The sequence below is a fragment of the Rhinolophus ferrumequinum genome, chromosome 6 (assembly GCF_004115265.2).
Source record: "Rhinolophus ferrumequinum isolate MPI-CBG mRhiFer1 chromosome 6, mRhiFer1_v1.p, whole genome shotgun sequence".
NCBI classification, from domain to species: Eukaryota; Metazoa; Chordata; class Mammalia; order Chiroptera; family Rhinolophidae; genus Rhinolophus; species Rhinolophus ferrumequinum.
In genome coordinates this window covers 61,293,983-61,299,360 of record NC_046289.1, presented here as the reverse complement: position 1 = coordinate 61,299,360, position 5,378 = coordinate 61,293,983, and the positions used below count along the sequence as shown (strand labels likewise).

At 40.7% G+C, this 5,378-nt stretch overlaps 1 non-coding gene across 1 annotated transcript; it reads right to left on the bottom strand.

Annotated features, from left to right (window-relative positions):
• Window positions 1–5,271: 5,271 nt before the first annotated feature.
• LOC117024360 (U6 spliceosomal RNA) lies at window positions 5,272–5,378 on the bottom strand. The gene has a single exon (XR_004423429.1). It is a non-coding gene; the product is annotated as a U6 spliceosomal RNA (small nuclear RNA).

Below are 5,378 nucleotides of genomic sequence, written 5' to 3'. Positions count from 1 at the left end.
ATTTCAGGTGTACAATTCTGTATTACATCATCTATAAATCCCATTGTGTGTTCACCACCCAGAGTCAGTTCTCCTTCCATCACCATATATTTGATCCCCCTTACCCTCATCTCCCACCTTTTCTTATCTTGGAAGCTCTTTTTATTTTATTTATTTATTTTATTTTATTTTATTTTATTTTATTTTATTTTATTTTATTTTATTTTATTTTATTTTATTTTTTTAAAGATTTTATTGGGGAAGGGGAACAGGACTTTTACTGGGGAACATTGTGTACTTCCAGGACTTTTTTCCAAGTCAAGTTGTTGTCTTTTCAATCTTAGTTGTGGAGGGTGCTATTCAGCTTCAAGTTGTTGCCCTTTCAGTCTTAGTTGTGGCGGGCACAGCTCAGCTCCAGGTCCAGTTGCCACTGCTAGTTGCAGGGGGCGCAGCCCACCATCCCTTGCGGGAGTCCAACTGGCAACCTTGTGTTTGAGAGCCCACGCTCCCACCAACTGAGCCATCCCGGAGCTCAGCGGCAGTGCAGCTCAAGGTGCCGTGTTCAATCTTAGTTGCAGGGGATTCCTTGCAGGAATCGAGGAATTGAACTGGCAACCTTGTGGTTGAGAGCCCACTGGCCCATGTGGGAATTGAACCGGCAGCCTTCGGAGTTAGGAGCATGGAGCTCTAACCACCTGAGCCACTGGGCCAGCTTCTTTTTATTTTTTTATTAAACTTTATTGGGGTGACAATTGTTAGTGAAGTTACATAGATTTTAGGTGTTCAATTATGTAATATGTTATCTATATCTCACATTGTGTGTTCACCACCCAGAGCCAGTTCTCTTTCCATCACCATATATTAGACCCCGTTTACCCTTTTCTAGAGCCCCCCTGCCCCTTACACTCTGGCAACCCCTAAACTATTGTCTATGAGTTTTTGTTCCTTCATTTGTTTCTTTTATTCTTTTGTTTTCAGTTTTATATACCCCATATCAGTAAAATCATATGGTTCTCTACTTTTTCTGTCTGACTTATTTTGCTTAGCATTATAATCTCAAGATCTATCCATGTTGTCACAAATAGTACTATTTCATCTTTTCTTACCACCGAATAGTATTCTGTTGTGTATATATACCACAACTTCTTTATCCATTCGTCTATCGAAGAACATTTTGGTTGTTTCCATGTCTTGGCCACCAGAAATAAAGCTGCAATGAACATTGGAGCACACATGTCTTTATGGATAAATGTTTTCAGATTTTTTGGGTGGATACCCAGGAGAGGGATTGCTGGGTCACATGGTAATTCTATTTGTAATTTTTTGAGGAATCTCCACACTGCCTTCCATAGCAGCTGCACCAATCTGCATTCCCACCAACAGTGTATGAGGGTTCCTTTTTCTCCACAGCCTCTCCAACACTTATTACTGTTTGTCTTGTTGATGATAGCCATTCTGACTGGGATGAGGTGATATCTCATTGTGGTTTTTATTTGCATTTCTCTGATCATTAGTGATGTTGAGGACTTTTTCAAATGTCTATTGGCCATTTGTATGTTCTCTTTGGAGAAACGTCTTTTCAGGTCCTCTGCCCATTTTTCAATTGGGTTGTTTGGGTTTTTTTGTTGTTGTTGAGTTGTATGAGTTCCTTGTATATTTGGGATATTAGCCCTTTATTGCAGGAGCTGTTTGCAAAAATCTTCTCCCGTTCAGTTTGTTGCCTCTTTATTTTGTAGATGGTTTCTTTTGCTGTGCAGAAGCTTTTTAGTTTGATATAGTCCCATTCATTTATTTTAGCTTTTACTTCCCTTGCCTTTGGAATCAAATTCATAAAATGCTCTTTGAACCCAAGGTCCACAAGTTTAGTACCTATGTTTTCTTCTATCAGTTTATTGTTTCAGGTCTTATGCTTAGGTCTTTGATCCATTTTGAATTAATTTTTGCACATGGTGACAGATAGCAGTCCAGTTTCATTTTTTTACACTTGGCTTTTCAATTCTCCCAGCACCATTTATTGAAGAGGCTGTCTTTCCTCCATTGTATGTTTTTAGCTTCTTTGTCAAAAATTATCTGTCCATATTTATGTGGTTTATTTCTGGGTTCTCAATTCTATTCCATTGGTCTGTGTGTCTGTTTTTCTGCCAATACCATGCTGTTTTGATTATTGTTGCCCTGTAGTACAAGCTAAGTCAGGGAGTGTGATATCTCCAGCGTTGTTCTTTTTTCTTAGGACCTAAATACATCATTGACAGCTATGGATAGATCATCCAAATAGAAAATAAATAAAGAAATAGGAGCCCTAAATGACACATTAGATGAAATGCACATAATTAACATTTATAGAGCACGTCATCCTAGAACATCAGACTATACAGTTTTTTCTAGTGTACATGGAACATTCTCAAGGATAGACCATATATTGGGACATAAAACTAGCCTCAGCAAATTTAAGAAGATTGAAATCATACCAAGCATATTCTCTGATCACAAGGCTTTGAAATTGGATACCAACTGCAAAAAGATAGCAGGAAAAACCACATATGTGTGGAGATTAAACAACATACTTTTAAAGAATGACCGGGTCAAAGAAGAAATAAGAGGAGAGATCAAAAGATACATAGAAACAAATGAGAATGAAAATACACCTTACCAAAATTTTTGGGATGCAGCGAAAGCAGTTTTAAGAGGGAAATTTATATCATTACAGGCCTATCTCAAGAAACAAGAAAAATCCCAGATAAATAACCTCACGTTACACCTTAAAGAACTAGAAAAAGAAGAACAAAAGGAAGCTCTTTATCTTTCCTTCCATTCTAAATGATAGCTTTGCTGGGTAGGGTAATCTTTGTTGTAGGTTCTTGCTTTTCATCACTTTAAATTTTCATGCCAATCCCTTCTGACCTGCAAAGTTTCTGTTGAGAAATCAGCTGACAGTCTTATGAGAGCTCCCTTGTAGGTAACTAACTGCTTTTGTCTTGCTGCTTTTAAGATTCTTTCTTTGTCTTTAAACTTGGGCATTTTAATTATGATGTGTCTTGATGTTGGCCTCTTTGGGTTCATCTTGTTTTGGACTCTCTGTGCTTCCTGGGCTTGTGTACCTATTTCTTTCACTGGATTAGGAAAATTTTCTGTCATTATTTCTTCAAATAGTTTTTCAATTTTTTGCTCTCTCTCTTCTCCTTATGGTACCCCTGTGATGCAAATGTTGGTATGTTTAATGTTGTCCCATAGGCCCTTTAAACTATCCTCATCTTTTGGGATTCTTTTTTCTTTTTGCTGTTCTGCTACCTTATCTTCTGGGTGTTTTCTGCTACCTTACCTTCTAAGTTGCTGATTTGATCCTCTGCTTCATCTAATCTACTGTAGATTCCCTCTAATGTATTCTTCGTTTCAGTTATTGTATTCTTTATTTCTCTACTGGTTCTTTTTCATGTTTTCTATCTCTATTTTTATGTTTCCTATCTCTTTGTTGAAATTCTCCCTGAGATCATTGAGCATCTTTATAACCAGTGTTTTGAATTCTACATCTGGTAGATTGCTTGTCTCCACTTTGTTTAGTTCTTTTTCTGGCACTTTGTTCTGTCCTTTTATTTGGAACATGTTTCTTTGTCTCCCCATTTTGGCTGCCTCTCTGTGTTTGTTTCTGTGTGTTAGCTGGGGTTGCTATGGCTCAGGGTCTTAGTATAGTTGCCTTATGTAGAAGGTGCCCTGTGGGGCTCAGTGGCACAATCTCTCTGGTCACCAGAGCCAGGTGCCCCTCGTGTGGGTTATGTGTGCCCTTCTGTTGTAGTTGAACCTTGGTTCCTGTTTGCACATCAATAGGAGGGATTTATCCTTGGGCTGATTGGTTGTGAGGAGTGGCTGTGACTACAGTGGAGGAGCTGTTGTGAAGGGGATGATCCTATGGAACAGGATTCACTTTATTAGGGCTCTGGTGCCTGCCCAGTCTTCTTGGGTGTGTCATTCTTGAAGGCAGCCAGGTGATGCTCTGGCTAGGCTCTGTCCAAAGCTATCCACTGGGTGTGCCAACCTCAGGGCCAACTGGGAGGGGCCTCACTGTAGGCCAAGTTCAGCAGCAGCCTGTGCCCTACCTAAGATCACCTGACCTGAGCCACAAAGCAATCCACAGATGGCTGCCACCATGCTGGGTTTGGAGGTGCTTGGAGTGGCCAAGCTGCAAACCGAGGCCTGCTATTGCTAGTGATGGGCTTAGGGTTACTCACCCATAGGTACAGGACGTGCTGAAGCCAGATGCTGCTTGTTTGGATTTTGTGAACCTTTGAGAGATTTTAGGACAGTCTGCAGCATGAGCCAAGATAAGCCATTTGTATGGAAAAGCCTCTGGAAGCAGCTTGGGCGGGCCTGGAAGGTGGGTGGAGCAGAGTCTCAGGGAATTGCAGCAAACAACAGTGTCAAACAGGTCGATGGAGACTCACATATGGTGGCCACCTGTGTCTGCACACTGGGAGGGGGTAGAGCTCAACAAAAAAACAGTGGCTTCCACAGCTCCTCCGTCTGGAAGAAAGCCACCCCTCCAACCCTTACCTGGAAGCCAGACAACTCAGTTCCTCCCTGTATGTCCCTGGTGCCTTTTGAGCTGCTGCCCCAGTGCTGAATCTCAGAGTGAGTGAGTCCGTCAGTGAATAAGTCCATGCACAAGCCCTTTAAGAGGAGCACCTGGGATTGCGCCACCCTAGTCTCACTCAACCACAATCTCTGTTGGTTTTCAGAACCAGCAGTTATGGGGACTTCTCTCCCTGATGCTGGAATCCTGAGCTGGGGAGGTTGGTGTGGGGCTGGAATCCCTCACTCCTCTGGGGAGGACTTCTCCCTCCCAATTTTTAATGGTCACTCTTGGGTGTGAGACCATCCCATTTTGCTTCTCTGTCCCTCCTACCATGTTGAAGTGACTTCTTCATGTCCTTAGTTGTAGGGCTTTGGTTCAGCTAGACTTCAGGTGCTTCTCAGTGATGGTTGTTCTGTAGTTTAGTTGTAGTTGTGATGTTGTTGTGAGAGCAGCTAAACACAGTGTTTACTTACTCTGCCACCTTGACTAGAAATCTACCAATGTAATTATAATTTTAAAATATCTCTAATTTTTATGATTAAAAAAGTAACACATACTTGTTATTAAAAACTGTGTAAGAGAGAAAATGGAAGTCACTGTTAGTTTTATTCCATCCCCAGGGATAATCACTGTTAATAATTTATGAATAAATATTTTCATAGTTACCATCAAAACACAGCTGCAAATTATTTTCACTTAATAATAAATCTTAACCATTTTTTTTTTAAAATATGGAACGCTTCAAGAATTTGCATGTCATCCTTGCGCAGGGGCCATGCTAATCTTTTCGGTATCGTTCCAATTTTAGTATATGTGCTGCCGAAGCGAGCAC